This window comes from Danaus plexippus, chromosome Z, assembly GCF_018135715.1.
Source record: "Danaus plexippus chromosome Z, MEX_DaPlex, whole genome shotgun sequence".
NCBI classification, from domain to species: Eukaryota; Metazoa; Arthropoda; class Insecta; order Lepidoptera; family Nymphalidae; genus Danaus; species Danaus plexippus.
This window is the reverse complement of record NC_083559.1, coordinates 15,058,565-15,077,671: the sequence shown is the minus strand read 5'-3', so window position 1 is coordinate 15,077,671 and position 19,107 is coordinate 15,058,565. Positions and strand designations below refer to the sequence as shown.

Below are 19,107 nucleotides of genomic sequence, written 5' to 3'. Positions count from 1 at the left end.
TGTTTTTTTACAATCACAACGTATTATACTAATCACGTAACATCCGTTATCATGTCGAGAATTGAATGCTTATCTCCAAGTCATGTTAGCATCCTTGGTTGACTCTTGTAATTATATAATACCGTGCCGTATGTCTGTCTGTCACGATTCCAATGTATAATTGTCATACTACTGTTATTTTATTGCTGCCATTGTTATTACGTTCATACAAATGTTCGACTTAGAATGATTTTCCGTTTGCATGTTTTTTGATATTTCTTTTCTGTTTCCGGTTAGTAACGAAGCGGTGATTGATATATCTAAATGTACCTTCATGCTCTCTTTACAGGAATACTTAAAGTGTAAGCTGTCTTTCATAGCATGAAAGTTTATTTGAAAACTCAAACATATTATCAGACGAAAAACGGTCGCAGTTCGATCTATTAAACTGTCAGTTATTACGTCGATTATGATAACCGGTGGGGACGGAGTACTAACATGTGGTTACGGTAAATCGGTTTTAAATAAACCGAAAATGGTCACGTGTCATTAGGTCAGGTGAGGATTTGATTGATTACATGAAAAACAACGAAGTGCAACCGATTAATTGGAAACAATGAAGTGTATCGGCTGCTTTGATGTGTGGAATGACGGTAAAAAGCTAACTATTAAACACAAAGACGCCGATGTCACGCTTAAATGGAAAAATATGTTGTGAGCATCGGTTTGTTAGATAAAGTTCTTGAAAAACTAACTCGCGTCTAGTTCGTTTGATGGTTGTGTTGGAAAAATTTATTTATCAACCTACCCCGAGTTTAGGATGAGAGTACTTTAAAAGTTTGATCTGGAACTGAAAAATGGATTAAAGGCAACCATTCGTGCTTTTCAAATGAAATACAATTCAATTTAAACGCATAATTGGGCTTAAAATCATTTACCTCGAAATCAGCAGACAACTAGTTCTATCCATCCGTAACGGATCCAATATATATATTGTTTTTTTTTTTTTATTTGACTTGCATATAATATAAATGTATCGCAATTTTAATTGTCATAAAATACTATTCTACATAAAAACCACGGTACCAACATGAAATGCGTAGGGCGTCACGGCTGGGCGAGTTGCCTCCATAATGACCGTTCAGATATCGGCTTCCTTCCTGTCTTAACAATATCTCAGATTGAGAGAGATACTTAAAGTAATTGAGTTTCAATGTTTTATGTGTCGCTGATTTTTTGACAGTTTTTTTTTTTTGCCAAACAGCCATTGTTAAAGTGAAACGAAAAAACACGCCTTGGATCCTAGCCTACAGTGTATTTATATTTACCTTTGTCTTTACGTGACAGATAATGTTTTTTTTTGTACTGTTATTTAATGTATAAATCAGAGTTTATTTAATTATGCTATTATTTGATATATTTAATTAGTTTTACAATTTAAAAAAATATATATTTATTTTTTCAAACTATTTCGGCTGAGGCTTTAATTTTTCATATTTATTTTTAATAATTATTTTTTAAAACACAGCGTATTAGTTGCCAGTATATTGGCATCGCTTTTGTGTTTATTTGACGGAAATGTCAGCCGAAACTGAAGGTACAGCTAAAGTCATTTAAGTTCGTTAGAGTGTAGTGATCAGGTTCAGTGGTGGTTTCCTCTAGTTAAGGATGTGTACAAATCAGTGATCGGTTGGTTGGAGGCGGTAATGACAGACGCCAAGGTCAAGGCTCTCAATTATGACACGATTCCCCAACCCATGGCATCACTGTATTCCAAATGTAAATAGCATACTTCTGATTGATTTACAATCACATATTATTGGAACATCGGATATATTATGTGTATATTATATCCAAAAAAACTTTAACGTATCCGGAATAGCTCTTTAGTCAAACCTACTTTGAATACTTCTAATAATAGATTATGTTCTAAGAATATCAACACGACTTGCTTATTCCATATTAGATTCTATTTGTAAGACGTCTATCGTGAATTAAGTAAATTATATACTCTATTAATTAGATGAACCTAAAACCCGACGGTCAGATAACTGATACCGCAGGAGTCAAAGCATAAACTTAAAGATGTGTGTTATGTGATATTATCTGCTGAGAGGTATAATATTAAAAAAATACATACGATCGAAGTCTCCTTTTTTTGTAGTCGGTTTAAAAACAAACAATAATCAGTACATGTTAACAAACTTTCGCATTTTAACATCACTTGATTATTATTTATTGCATATTAGATAATTTTTTGATGGAACATATCGTGTTAGGGTCACAGCTGAGCGGTTTCGCGTGATTTGGTAACAGACGGACAAACTTTCATATTGCTGTACAGCGATGGCTCGTTTTCTTCATCATGTGTGCATCCAGATAATTTGCACATCATTCATATTAACAGTGGCTATCATCGGATTAATCTAATTTATCTCAAGACGTGTATCGAGTTTCTCTGTCAGTGAGTCTGTACCGTGCGATGATAATTTTTTTTTCAGTTCAGCTCTTTATATCGTTATTTATTTTAAACATATATAAACTTATTATTTTCCTATCGTTTGTTTATATTTCTCATCGACAGCATAATGGAGTGCTGTCTTCACTTTGAAGAGGTTCCGTAGTATATCGTATAGTAATTTTTCTATAAATCCATCTATCAGATTCTCTCAATTCATATAATTTACTAAATTTTAATTTACAACCTATGTCTCATTTGTGATGTCTAAAATTTTTTATCCCTTGTGTGGGTTTATTTTAACATATTATTGTTTTTAGCTACGATAAAAGCTTTTTCCATCAGTACGTTATTTTTTTCTGGTTGTAACGAGATTTAGGAATTCCGTGGATAGATGATGTGTCACTATGTCACGGTGTGTGGACAACTCTATAATGCAAATTGGCATAAATTCAAAAGGAACTGACAATTTTATACCATTTGTACTGGCTCCATGAGTCACGGGCCGGGCAAATTTATTTATTCCGTTCACAGTTTTTATACACACCTTTATATGAATGGCATAAAGTATACTTTCGTTTGAATTCAGATTTTCGATCAGCATCAATGCCCAGCGTTTCGGAGCGTCAATGAAATTTACGTCAGTCAAGGTTTCATCTCTTTTACAGAAACAAAACAATTACGAACATATATTACCGAAAAAAAAAAAAACACAATGGCCCAGATGGAACAATAATATACTACTTTTGCATGTTTGAACGCATTTGGAAATAAAAAAATCATTTGACAGGTGTCAAAATAGCGTCTATCTTGCGCCGAACAGCCTTAACAATTGGCACTCGAAGAAAGTTTGATTATTTTAGATGGATTCGGTGGTTGAATAAGTATTTTTAAAACGTGTCGTCAATAATTAGAGAGGTGGCCTGTCATTAAGACACCATCGGCCAGGAGATACCATCGATTTGGTGATATAACTGGTAATAGGTATGTAATTGCCCCATTCGTCGTGGGAACCAGTGACCACTCGAGACATGTATTATATACAGCTAATGTTGCCACTTAATGATATGTGGTTATAGATTTATCAGCTTTGATTTATCATGAATCACCAACGTGGACTTTATTGTTATAGCGATAGAGGCTACATTGTGAACTAGTTTTAAACACGAACGCATCACGAACTTGGTTCGCGTATGACACTATTTAGAAGTTTAAAATAACGCGATTTGACGTAAAGATAAGTTTTTAGTTCAAAGAAAATTGTGTCTTAAGTGTTTTATATGATTAACACGTTCGCTTGTTATTTATTATAATAATTTAAAATGAGAAACTGCCTCTTGTGGTCGTTTGTATAACATTGTGACGTCATTGTTACGTTTCTAATCTCGGTGTGTTTTCATAGACTGATATTCTTTCTAATAGCCCTTTTATTTGACAGCTGTATTTTCTTTCGCATATATTTATGATGATCTAATTTAGTTCTACTCATGATTTGCCTCTCTTAACAATAATAATCAAATATTTGACACCAACAGTGAACATTGATATCACTATAGAGCCTCACTCTGTAAATAAAAATTGTAAGTGATTTGTAATTTGCCTAAAGCTAAGTTTTTATTCGCCATATTTTTTTTTGTAGGAACATTATTTTTTAACATATTTCTCAATGTGAACATAGCCTTATAATAACACAACACATTGTCGTCAGGAAGGCAACTCATAAGTTTACATTCTTAGAGAACCAATTGCTGTTAAATTATGCTACGGTAAATTCAACTTTTTGTAAACGTAATAAGAAAATAGTTGCTATACATGTTAAATGTAATGGCTGTCTGGAATTATGTCAAACGTCAAATTACACGCCTTCCTGTGGTTTACATTTTGTACGATAGAATCGCCATTACATTAAAGAAAGATTCTGTTACACCGTATCACAATAAACAAACATCTGCACACACATTAATCGATTACTATGAAATTTGTATTGAAACTCTCGCTAAAATGTTATACATATTACAAAGGTTTCACTTTGCGCAGTCTTAGTTTTGAGTGCAAAAAAAAAACTTAATCAACAAAAAAAATGGCTAACCTTTTGAGGAGTGCTATCCACCTAAAGCGATCATCGCTAACAGAATAGGTTACAGAATAATTGATTATTCTGGTGAGAGTAATCAGACCGCTAAAGTGAGGTTTCCACTTTAGCGGTCTAAGACCTAAGTAAAGTCAGTTACCTATATTCTTCTTAAGCCATCCATGAGCTAAGACACTATTTTAGTTGTAGAAGTCGTAAGAGACGTCTTAATTCACTCATTCCTCACTAGAGCTTTGGTGGACAAAAGTCACAAGGTGATAATAAAGACATCGAGCTTTCCCCACTTCAAAATCTATTGTATTCTGAAAAATACTATTTGACAAATTTATTTTTCTTACGTTACCTTTAAAAACTTGTATCAGATGTGCTAAGGAAAATAAAATCTTTATATCCAAGCGTGTGTGTATGTATGTATGTTTATTAGAAAAGTATTGACATTGTAATAAACTGCTGGAAACTTTGAGAACCAATTCTATTCATATATATGAAAAATCTATTTAAATCCGGTTATAATATATAATATTTATGTAAACTTCATTTACATAATTGGTCTCATTTGTGTATTTTACCGATACTATATATGCATACATAAATTTACTAAATAGTCAAATTATCATCAATTCTAGTAAAATATCCTTAAAGTGTAAAAATAATGAACATATTTAAATATTTACTTTATTCTTTATGTATATGTTATATCGCTGCTTCGAAACCTTACAATAATAAATATAAAGCCTCTTTAAAGGTCCCGTTTATGAACTGACAATCGGTATCGTGGCAAAATCGGCATACAGATGAGTTTAAAAAATATATGTAAACTTGAAACAAGCCATCAGAATTTTTAAACAATTCAAAAGACACGCTCCAGCAGTCGCTGAGGGAACGACGGTACACACGGACGGACGCAACGTACACTCATATATATATACATACACATACAGTAATTCTGTAGTCTTATAATTTATCTAAGTAAAATTAAAGAAAGATTAAATCCCTCTCACAATAATATGAAATAAAATGTAACATTATAATATTTTGAAACAGTAATATATAATCCAAACCGAAATTTCTTAAGTATAGAATTAAGTTTGAATTTATATTCATACGCAGTGCTGTCCGAACTATGTGTCCGTGTGTATCAACCACATGAGGCACGCATAGCCTCTGTCAATCAGTTTGACAATTATCGAGGCCTACCGGACCGTAGCTAACCACCGACCACCATTCAATAATACTAAATAAATACAAAGGCTCCGCGTTTTGATATCGTACCGTCTAGATGTCTGTGTCTATGTTCATACCTCACAGAGACGTATAAAAAGCATCTCAAAAATTCACTCAATATAAACGTCTTACTTGAATTCAGTAATTAACGAATAACATTCCCGTTGACAAAACGATTTACTACTAATAATGATAATAATCATTGTTTTTCGTAATTAATAATTAACACACAAACAATTTGTAGTGCTTGAATCTTGGTGTTAATATAAAAAAAATGCGATGTCGCTTCTATAATACACTATCCACACAAGAACTCGGTTTCGGTTCAGGGAATTGTATTCAGAGGCTTTGTGCTTTGATGATAGGGTTGGCGACGAATTGATTGATGTTCAGCTTTGTTACTTCTGTGTGTTGCATTCACACATAACAATGGAGGAACACGTCCAAATTATTGTCATATGTTGTAACAAATCGCTGGATCTACACAGAATGCGCCTGCGCAGGCTGCTTTAGCTATATACATTGTTTGCGGGAGCTGTCTGGTCAAGGGCTGTGTTCTGTATTCGTTAAGTAAGATTAAGAAAAAATTGTGATTAAATAATATCGCAATACTTCCCTGGTCGTGATGCCACCAACGTGACGGGACGATTCCGCAACGTTTTGTCAGTGTAGCATAAACTTTTCAATTGCGAGATACTCGATGTTGATTCGGTTCCTTTGTTTGACTCGAGTGTTTTTTTTAAATTGATAGGAAACTTATAAAAAAAAATCAGCGACATTAAGATCGTTGGCAATTTTGTTAGAAATTAATTCCAAAATGTCGGACTTCATAAAAACATAGTTTATGTATGTATATCAAAACCGCCGAAATGTATTCACAATTTTTAACGATCTTTTTAAATTGCGTTCAGGGTCCACTAAGCGTTCCGTCCGATATATATAGCTGTTAAGATCTCTATCTACCCTCAGTAGATTACATAGATCTGGTGACGTCAGCGATGCGTGAACGCAGGCTCTTAGACACCTAACGCCATCTGTTGGTGGATGAACGGATGTATTGTGCTTTAATTATTATTATTTGCTTTCATTTCAATTACATCTCATTGAGCTATTTAGTTTTTGTACAGTTGTTTATATTGTTAGTATAAATATAGTGAAACTAGTTCATTACAATATAATTTTATTTTTAAATATATTAAACGTGAGTGTAAGGTGTCAATCATTAGGTATTAAAAAACCGATTCTAACACGTTGTTTCCCGGCATGTTTATAGGCTTACCGCATATGTCATACACGTCAGCGTTCGTCATCAGAATATATATATATATGTATGCTATACGGTCACACCAAGTAGGCAATGTAAATACCGAAAACGATGAATCAGCTGTGAAGAAAAATCTACCGTATTATCTGCTATCAAGAACTATATTTCTTTGCACAACAAAACAATGGCAAACATTACTCAAACATTGGCTGCATTATTTAATATAATTTTTATTAAGGAATGTGTTCAGAGGAGCGGACCTATCTTGAAAATAATCGTCGCCTGTAATGATAGAAGCCTTCCGTAATTATTTCAAGCGACTGATTTCTAATTACAATGATATATATATTTCTGGATAAGCTAACTTTATCTATATATTCTACTGATATCACAAGGACCAAGAGGTACGTGAAATAATCTTTTTGTTACCAGACAAAATACTATACAGTTTATATCCCTTTCAACTTTCGCAGCCTCTACAGAACACGTTATCCTTTCTTGAATAACTTGATGTCTCTTAACTCCTAAATCATCTTTGTCTCTTCTAAGTAAACAAACAACAACCGATAATTTGTCTTTATTTATTGGAGACATCCCGATAGCTCAGCTCAGCTCAGTGGATCTCCAAAACTCGTATTAAGGCAAAAAAAACGTTTTTATTAACACAATAAGTAAATCATTATCTGTGCCGCATCTAGTTCACCTCTGGTCCTTGGCGGGGACTATTTCATTACGGTAATTGTAATTTTTACGTAATACCACCCCGGCCACTGATCGCACCTCTGATTGCTGAACAACGTCGTATCTTAACCACGCACAACTATAACATTCATATTTTAATTTAGATCGTATTTAAACGAACAAAAGCTATGTGTAATTTGTGAGATAGGCACTTGTATGTTTTTTTTTTGTTTTAGAATTATTTAGTCTTTCCTCGATGATATACTCTGTGTTGTCGAATAAATTTGTTCCAGACTATCTGACTACAGCTCTACAGATTCCTCAGCCTAGAAAAGTTCCGTTAGATTAAATCATCCCTTCTGAAAGTTACGCCGCGCCAACAAGAGAGACACGTACAGACGAAAAACAATCTCGATATATACATATATATTTAAATGTATCTCTATATCATTTGATATCAATTTCCAAAACAATCTTTAATTTCAGGTAATAACTCAGTGCCTACAAGAAAATGATGTGCCGAAGTAAAACTCACCGGTTCATGTTTTTCGATTCATTTAATTTCTAAATCTCTTCATGTGATCGTGTTCTCCACGATTTATTAATGATAAAGCTTGATAGTGTCAGTGTTTATGTTGCAAATTCACAAGCACACAGGTTATAGCAGGCAGCCTGGTAGAGGGCTTGGTATTTGTGGTCTTAACTCTCAAGCTATTTTCGTTATAATATATATAGCACATTAATGTTAACAAAATTTTGTTATCATTTCAATATATAACATCGTATTTATTACAACAATAAGATGTTTATGAGAAAAGAATATGAATAAGTTTAGATTGAGTCATAGCCGCAATTGAGGAAAACGCTCATCGAGGTCGTTGGTCTTTAGCGAAAATTTTCTGCCATTACAAAATAAACTACGTAAACTTGTTTATGTTCATTTAAAATAGAAATTTGTTATGATCGGCTCAATCGACGGGGATCTACAGTTTTACAGTAAAGCCCATAAATGTGTAAGCCGCGGTTATCTCAATTCGGCATCTCCAAAGTGCCTGAGACGTGTCGATGTGAAGGGTACTGTCGTAGTGACAAGTGCGAAATCAAGTTGCTTAGGCAAGAAGAATTTGTATCAGAAACTAATTTATAGTGGAGAAAACTATCTTCAAGCGTATATAAAAATTAACCAGAAGAGATGATCCACCTGCCAACCATCGAGATCCGAATGTTTTGACTTACCGATACAATCTTAATGTTTAATTATATTTATGGATGTTAACACGAGTACTGTAATTACTCCAATAAAAATGGTTTTAAATCTAAAATAATAATATAAACTCTTGTATCACTTCTCACCTCGCGTGTACTATGTTAGTCAGTGCGGTGTTCTAAGAACGTTGAATAGTTTTATATACTTAACCTTTATGTAATACAAATATATACACGAACGTAATAAAAATCGCCAGCTGGTGACATTTTGTCTGGACGTTCCGTGATTTGACATATTTATTATACTCTGACCTAACTAGCTTGTTTAATTATGAATAAATGTATATAGTAATTTATGCAGGCCTTTTGATGTCGCCGTTTTATGAACGTGTACAATATTGGTGTCGAGTAAATCATTGAAACATGATGTACTGTGTTTTGGGGTCATGTTCCTGAGTGACGGAGAAAAGTTTCCTGTAACGAAAGACAATTTTTCATCTCTTAACTCAATCATTGTGTTGATACTGAGAGTACTTAAGAACCAATAGATTCCTTTCGTGATATATCGGTTGCACAGCATCAGGTTCGAGTGACGACGAAGTGGACTGTCAATTTGTAGATCCATCAGGACTCATGGCCCTTAACTAAGTTTTGCTAGGATACCTATACAGTATACTTCACGCTGTGATTATAGTAAAGTAACTGGTAGGAATCCTCACCATTTCTATGTTTTTTTCATTGTTCATTCCAGCTTTGAATTTAAAAGCTAATAAGTGTATTAAAAACAATATATACGTTGATTTTTTGTCTTATATTTCAGTATTCATATTGAGTTTATTTCTTCTATTTCAACAACTTCTTGTCGACGTATTTAAGTATATAGGTAATTGTATAACCAAGTTATAAGCGAGTCCGTTCTCTGAGTATAGCTGGCGTTTTCAAGTTTTTGGCTTCTATTCTGGCTTATCAGCAAATATGCTGTTTTTTCCGTCAACTTCGCTATGAGAGCTTCAAGCTGTGAGCGCATCTCTGTAATCTACATGATTTTTTTGTTAATTTCATAAAACCGACATGTAATACAACCCTTTGAACGCGTGATGATATGCCACCGGTAGACAAAAAAAAAAATCGATTTTTATCACATTCAATCACACACGTTTAGATAAAGACATAAAATTTTATCGTTCTTCGAATAAAAGGCGAGATTTTTAATGGTATCCACCCAAAACTCGTTTCATTTTCGATAAAAATCGGTAAACAAACGATGCACGTACCATCGTAGGTCTTTCATGTTCTGAGAAAAGTGTTACCTCGCCAGTGGTTGAATATAAACAGACATCATTATAGCGCGTTTATGCCTTTATAGGAGTATTTGATTGCCGAACGGGTAATGGGCGATCAGGGTTACTATAATAACTACGGTTAACTTTAGCATATTATTGTTATGTTTCTCCAGCAGTTAGTTACTATTAAAGTTATTTAATTGTGCTGTTTAGTTTTACAGAATGCTTTTTTATTTACATTTCTTTCTCGATTTCAATGAATTGATTGAGTCTCATGAGTTGTAAATAATTCTAAACGTACTTCAATTGTGTTGACAGAGATCATTTGGTTCGAACTGCCGTCATTTTAAAATGAAGTCGTGATGTAAGAAGAGACTAGCTACTCAAAAAAAATAAAAAGACCATAAAATGGGATACGTAATATTGAAGGGTATTAAAGTATTTATATTGCCTTGATTTATAAATATTTTAAACTCAACCGACTTCATGGATTTCAGAGATAACATCGGAATTTTAACAAGGAGATCAATATCCCGACTTAAAGCTAATAAAATGAGCCACGTCTATCTGTATACCAACATCCGAAAGTACCTACATCCAGTGCGAGAACATTTCAATTCCTAAGCATGCGACCCAGTTTGGTTCGACCAAAACACAGTAGCGGTAAGTTAATTTTATTTTCATATTATTCATGTATCAAATATTTTAAGTCTTAATGAGAGCCGAGTTTCACATTAAGTCTTCTCGCCACCTAAGCACCGGTATTACCATAACTTAGAATGCTCTCATATTTTACTTCTTGGCTGATAATAGCCAATAGGATTTAGCTGCTAGCTTCGGGAAGTCATTAGGGACATAATTCAAGTAATAAACACAACGATAAATATCAACCCTTTCTAAGGGAAGGGTTGACAATATTGTTTATTCTGAAGACTCCACTCTGCGGGGATGGAGTATCGGTTTTTTGTTCGCCTCCAAGACGGAGTCTATAAAACAGTTTCCATATTGATTTAGTAATTAATTACCAAATGAAATAAGCTTTGTTTTATTTATCTTTGAACACGAAATCGTCACAGCTGTTATACGTTATCTGTGCAGATATCTGTGGATGTATTTGTGTATTTTTTTTTTAATTTTTTTTTTATATAAACTCACATCAATAGCCACGCGTCACATTATTCACGATGTGCAATTAATTTTGTATGGCCGCCAAAAAGCCATTGTTTCTAATCGAAATGGAATTCCTAGCGTAATTATCCGAACCCTTTCTAGCACTAAATTTTAACCGTATAGCCATTAACACACAATATTCGGATGTGTCACGTTTTCTGGCAACTAATTGACGCTAGGGTCAGATCTATTAATAATTGCGCATTAGATTCTAGGCCGTGGGATATTTTATACTACACTATTGCAATACACGTACTTGTTTTATTATAATTATGGTCATAATTTTTATAATCAATTAAGGATTTCCTATATAAATTTTAATAATTCCATTTATTATATAGATATAGATTTAATCTATTTGTTTCATCTCAATTCGAATAATGTGATTGATGTTAAAGAATCCCTAAGGAAATAAACGAACATAATCATATTTAATACGTTATAAGGAAGAAGTTCGTATAGAATTATGGAATTGTCAGTCCCGTGGTGTTTTTTAAATATTGTCATCCGCTGATAGGTCATAAACATTGAGACAGACAAACACGTAGTTGGTTTTAATAAAACGTCACGCGTTTAAAGAATAATCAATATATTATAAATATTCAATTTATTAAAGTAATTTCAATAAAGTATGGAGCGACACAGCTTGTCAGTCCCGCCGAGATATCAGAGTTTTTTATCATTGGCCAGCAGTTTTAAAACGAGAAAAAACCTTAATGAATCAGTAATTGAAGTTGAAATGTAATAAATACTTGATTTTAATGTTCGTTTCCTTATTTATAAGTAAACTGGGAGCAGCTTTCGACGTTCTGAATAACAGATCGATAGATTTTTTTTTTTTATAATTTTGTTTATATCGGCTGTATGTTGTGGATGTTAGATGGAAAGAGATTAAAAAAAAATACTGTCAGCAATGACGTTCACATTGTGTCACACACGTTGAAGTGTCAACTTCAAACCAATGGCACTTTGATTTTAATGTATTATTCTAAAAATTAAGCTAATATAATATACCTACTAATATATTATAAATATATATAATGGATTTACTGTTAATTTAAAGCCCCGCATTTGCATCGTAGGTTCGATTAAGAATACCGTATCAGAACAAAAAGCAGCCATTAAGGGGTTGCAGACATTAGATTTATGTTCAGGGGAGGTTGTCTTGAATTGTGTACTCCTGTTGTACAAATAAATATCTATATACGAGAACAGATATAGTTCAGTTATTACGAACAAAGCTAAGGGTATATCAGTTAAAAGAAATTAAACCGACATTATCAAATATACTACCTAATCGTAGATCTAATAAAGATAATCTCATCTAACAGATTATGTAAGCCTATTGAAATATCTAGTTATCAAACGAAAGCTATAAAAATATATCTCCAGATGAAATCATTACGATAATTTATATAAGAGATGATCATATTGAATCGGAGAGAACATAAAAGTATATTACAGCATTAAGTGGAGCTCAGACGTAAATTGTTATAAAAGTAATTTCAGCAATGCGTTATATCAATAAATTTTATAATAAAATTAATGGTCGCATTAAAAATTATTGGTTATGTTTTTCAACGGTCGCCATGTCAAAATCATTAATACGTAATAAGATTTCCTTTTATGTGCTTTTTGGTTATTTTTTTTTAATTTAATTTTGTGTTGTTTTGTCGGTTAAACCAACGAGCGTTTATATGAATAAATGCTTAGTAGTTTACGTATTTAACTGTAACAAACGCACATACATATATGATCAATATTTAGCATTTACCCACATAATGATTATACGAATTGAAAGGATATTTCTAATAATTCTAATACATGTGTTTATGTGTGTGTGTATTATCACAGCCATACATTCCAACCAAGCATATCGACGACACTGTATCGTTATATTTATCGTTATCGTTATTATGGGTCGTTATAACGGAATTAACGATGGAAGCAACAGAAATAAAAACATTAATAATATTTATTGTTGACCGCCATCACTAAAATAAAGTTCAGTCGAACCGATGTCGCGAATGTTAATTACGTCCAAATATATATGTACATATATATATATTGTTATTATTTTTTTTTGTACCAAAAGTGATGACTTATTGTATAAACGACTAACGAGGACTTACTCAATATGATTTGATATTTATCGTATGTTCCACCATCTGGCTCAGACGCTGTCGTCTGAGCGGTAAAGTTGTACGTTTATTATTTGTATTAACCGAAATTAGAACAGTTCTAAAATATGAAAAATTGTAACCTAAATTATTTTCTATAACACGAACAGTCGTTCAGTGAGAATCTCATTGTTTTTGGTCCAGCAGCTTCAGAGATTTGCTGCAACAGACAGACGGACGGAAAAATTTTGTAAAGAAAAAAAAATGCTATTTAGATTAACATAGAATTTATAGCAATTTCGTTTAAAATATAATTTTAATATTACATACAGATTTCTATCTATCCTTCATTAAAATGTTACGTAAACTCAATAAAATCTTAGACACACGTGGATTTCGGGAAGCGTGATCATTGTACAGAGCTATTTTGACTGTGTTTTACTAGTTTCGCTTGTTTACGACACAAAAGCCGTGCCGTGGATGATGTAACTTGGAAAAAGTTTTATTATTTTAACATATGTCAAACAGATATGTGTATAGAGCGTAAGATGCGCGCGCGCAACAACAAAGAATACAACCGAGCGGTTGATTAAAAACATCGGTCGGTGTAATGTCGATGCCTTAATTAGAACAGCTGTTAGTGCTGCCCTAATAGCATATCGATGCTAATTATGAATACATTCCTATCGATTTTTATCGATATGTCTGGTTGCATACAGACAATGTGTAAATTTAATGGTAACAACTGTGTTTTGGAATTGTTTTAAACTGTTTGACTTGTAATAGGTTAAAATGAAGTTTGATTTATCACCGATAACAAATCAATAAATATTATAATAAAGAATCGATGAAATCCTCTGAGTACAGAACGCAATGGATGATTCAAAAGCGTTTGTATGTGCTGCGATATATATTTTCGACACCGGCTGTCATAGGGATGTGCGAGTCGATATAAAATAACATCGATAGACATTTCACATCACTGGAGTGTTAATAGATGTAACACCAGAGTCATTGAAAATGGTCGTAATCGTAATTATTTTTAATTAATAATCAACACGCCATTACAAACGTTGGCTGTAATAAGGATGCGAGTCGATGTCCCCTTGTAAATAAGTTTTATTACATCTGTTTAATGCGGACTTCCGGTTGCGTCTTGCGTTTCATATATTATTTATTTATATATATAAAAAATTTATTTCAGTTTCATCAAACACGATATGAGCTTTGTGTTTGTTTATTGACAGTTTGACTGACGATCAAAATTAGAGACTTTTTTCTTTTATTCGTATCGCCCGTTGCTCGATAGATTTAACATACTCACGATGGTTATGAGATGTTTTGTGAAGCTGCTTTTAACTGTATGTCCCCTTATAGTCCGTCTTTAAGTCTGTTTTTGGTATGACAGTACAACAAGCGAACAGACAGACTTATAGAAGGTAAAAATATGTTAGAATTATTACGAAGGCAACATGAAACTTCAGCGCGAATATTTTTAAGACAGGCAGACAGACAGGTTATATTTTTTTTTTGTGTATTTCTCTTTAATTTACACGGTTTTGGACTAATAGAAGTAACCGTGACACCTCAGCATCTATAGTGGGCTATGGGGGTTCAAGATTGATTTATATGTGAAAAAAATAAGAAAAACTCAATGAAATTTAAATCTTATCACACAAAGGATACAGCGCAATATTGTATTTCATCCATAATAGATGAGCTTCTTAAATCGTTTACGCAATTCTGTTTTTTAACGTCATAGCTATAAGCGCATTTGTTGCTTGCATGTATTTATTATTTATGCCACCTAAGTCGAATATGCCAGTTACGTGTGATTTATATTTGATATGGAGTATTAAATGTTTTGTTCCTTTTAAAATGTTAAAAATCAGTTATTTATGAGACCAAAATCGAGAGGCTTCGATTAAATTATGTCTATACAAGGTAGATTTATATCCTCTCCCGCTTCCTATTTGTCTCAAGTTTTTTTGTGCCCTTTTGACTAATTTGTTCTTTAACAATATTTCTTTGTTTTCTTTGTATCGGCTGTTGGATGAAGTTTGATTTTACCCAAGTTTAATATCAATTATTTTATGAATCAGTTGTCTGACAGAATTTTTTGTCTCTAAATTAAATGTATTTTAAGATATATTGTGTGTTTACTTAAAAAAAAAATTGTAATAATATATCCTATAATACATGTTGCATCGGTCATGTGAACTTGGCTTTAATAAACACCCACAGGACACATCAATAATTACAAATAAGCCTTAAATCAAACCAACAATGGGTTATCAAAGCTCATATTAATCAACCGATACGCCGCTCGATTTGTTGGTCGATAAGTTGGCCGATTGGTTCAATTATTGTTATTTAAAACGTCCTTTATAACGCTTGAATATAATGTTATTTGTTATTTTGACTTTTACTTATTTCTCGTCCCAAGAACGCTGTTATGGAGACAGATTTTCTGGAAAAATATTTATTATCACTTATTTAAAATAATGAACAAAACAAAAAAATTTATAACAATTTTATTCGATGTCACGAAATTTTATGACAGAATTGATTACGTTGCAAAACTGTTACTTTGTAATTGAAGTTTTCGAAAATTTTGCTAAGATTTTTTATAATATATTATTCGCATAAAAAAACAATGTGTTGATTTTTAAACTTATTATATTATTTAAAGGTAGAATGAATACATGCGTAAGTGTGTGTGTGTTTGTTGTATGATATATTTTGTTCTTTCCATACAAGGTAGCGGTGGTCAACTTAGCGGGCGGGCCGATCTAGCGATCTCGGCTACCGTGGGCGTTGTACAACACGCCGAGCTACCACCGTGGCACCATCAACCACAAAGGACCACAAGCGACCACAATGAACCATTGTTTGGACGTGGCAAATTTGATACTAGTATTAGGCGTATATTGAATATGATCTTTGGATGATGAACGAGACAGAAACTAGCCATTGATAAAAACTCTCACGCACTCTTTATACTGAGTACTACACGTTACACCCAACGTGAACGTTTCACAGTCATAAACTCGTACTAGGTGTCTTGAAATTAAACAACTTCCTATAAAAACTATTTATATTGTGAACGATAATTAAATGCAGCGGTACAATGACTTAAAGTTTAGATCAAACTAAGAATATAACACTGGCGGGAACGGTGTGACAGGCATTACTTATCTCCAAATCAGGTATTTATACAAGGTAAGTGCGAAGAAATGACCGGCTTCTGTCCATCTGACGTTTTATATGCAACATAAAAAACTCGCGAATCTTGGAATTTCGCACGCGATACCATCTTTGGGCATTTAATTTGAAAATGGTCTCTTTATTTGTAAAACGCTTAATTACGATCCGGTTGTATCACGTCTCGATTTTAATGTCGAACTAAATTAATTAAAATATTACATAGTTATATAATCATCGGTGTGTATGTGTGGAGGGATTGGGGATTTTTTTTTTTTTGAAATTTATACATTTTACTTATCGTATAATTTTAGTTTTCAGGTCGTCGGAGCGTTATGGTTGATCTATTTCCGTTGCTTCGTTTAAATAGAGCCGGCCATAATTCACGGGCTGCTAATTTATCAGGCATGCATAAATTGTGCGCGAGAGTTGCAATCGGACAACATTTAGCTTTTTATCGACTGTTTGATTTAGTGTTGTACACTAAGCTAATCCCTCAAGTCGATATGGCGCGTGCGCAGAGGGCTTATTACGTTCCCAAAGTATTTTGGTACGGAAATATTTGTATCTATTCTGTTGGAATAAATCTATTATTTTTATATACATTAGTGAGGTCAATGAAAATTTTATTATATATTAAATAAAAATTCCTATATAAACATTCGATGTGTGCTGAAATATATATATATAAATTATATCTTCGTCTAAACGAATGTTCTTTGTGAAGCAGTGTCCACGTCTAGAGCATATTTTTTTTATTTTATATAATAAGGTCGTATATATTATTATTGTCACCAGAATAACGCCGTGCACACGGACGTAGGTGTTGCAGAATACGTTAAAGTTATTGCTCGCATTGGGGACTCGTGTTTCTGGGTGTCTGTTTGTCCTTTAGGATCGGCTATTAATCTTGCTATGCGACTGTTTTTAAAATATTGACTCTGTTTTCTCGCCCGCTAGTGTGTAGCGATCCTGGATTTATTGTTTTTGTATATAAAAATAAAATTATTTATGCTATCATGTGACGATAGTAATGAAATAATTCTCATGGGTTCTTCTCAATTCGTGTTGTGTTTTGTAAATGAAGAGTATTTCACAAATTTATATTATATATATATATATAAAATGTCTTTTGAAGCAATAATAAAGTATATGTTGACGAAATTTGCTTTTCTGTTTCACATACATTACCTACCCAGTCTAGTTTAATCATTAGAGTAATAGTAATTAACAAAGATCGTCTTAAATTCTGTTACGTTGAAGTCTCGAAAGCGAATCGAGGGTCCGTAATACCGAGTTGTCGCAATTAAAAATATCGCTAAGAAAAAAAATAGTTATAACACAGAAAAATAATGTATCATGCTTAAAAAAAAATAACATTTTAACATTAACATTTGTCAGGTTGTTTATTTCCGTACTAATTAATAGTTATTCGTTAATAAGGATGTAAAAAAATAATCTGTCTGAAATTTGATTGATTGTAACGCCAGTTATATTTATATTCGGCGTCGTAAAGCTGCGCTGATTTCGATGGAATTTAGTTTAGTCAACGCTGAAGTTCCGATAGTTAGTGTACATACCCAGAGTTACGTGTCTATGTGTAGATGAAATTAAAAATGAAAAAAAGATGGATTCATATATATCAATTGATAGATGAAAAAGCAGACGACAGACAGAAAAACTTTAATATATATATATATATATATATATATATATATATATATATATTAAAGTTTTTCTGTCTACTTCTACTATATATATATATATATATATACTAAGACGAAGTAGTAGGATACGGTTAGTTAATTTTTGTTTAACTGTACGAGAAAATGTCATTGGGGTCGATCCTTTCATATAAATATAAAATCAATGCATGCTAATGCATTATTAATAAACGTATTTTTAGTGACGGTAACGGCGAACGGCGTTTTGTGTAGACACACATACATACATATTCACGTACACGTATGTATAAATTAAATTGTGTCTCTCTCAACACGCTACAAGGATGAAAATATAGACGAATTTTATATATATATATATATATATATATATATATATATATATATTTATATATTTATATATATATATATTGAGATATGTAAATACAGTATAGATAATAAAAAAAACGTTATCGTCGGTTATAATTAAATAACAGGCTATTTGTTCACGGCTCGAACGTTCTCCGTCAATTTGAATGATTACAACTACCCAACAGATATATTGCTCGGCTCATTTTAATGGAGCTCCGATTTAAGATAAGCCTCGCCCGAAGATCAGCGGAGAGGAGGCTGGCTCTGTAACATAATATTGTGTATGAAAAAAAAATCAATCATTATTAATTAATATACTTTTAACGAATGTATTGTATTAGATTTTTTATACATTATCATTTGCATTCGGTCTTAACATTGATTGCGTTGCTC

The 19,107-nt window shown here is 32.6% G+C and overlaps 1 long non-coding RNA gene across 3 annotated transcripts in view; it reads left to right on the top strand.

Annotated features, from left to right (window-relative positions):
* LOC116777625 (uncharacterized) overlaps nucleotides 1–17,827 on the top strand; it is a 43,363-nt gene extending 25,536 nt beyond the window's left edge. Inside the window, exons 2-5 of one of the 3 annotated variants that reach the window (XR_009753384.1) lie at nucleotides 10,506–10,617; nucleotides 10,685–10,850; nucleotides 16,238–16,699; nucleotides 16,996–17,827. This is a non-coding gene — a long non-coding RNA (uncharacterized LOC116777625). The remainder of the gene's footprint in view (nucleotides 1–10,505; nucleotides 10,618–10,684; nucleotides 10,851–16,237; nucleotides 16,700–16,995) is intronic. The other 2 variants (XR_009753385.1, XR_009753383.1) reach the window with 2 other exon arrangements.
* Nucleotides 17,828–19,107: the final 1,280 nt, after the last annotated feature.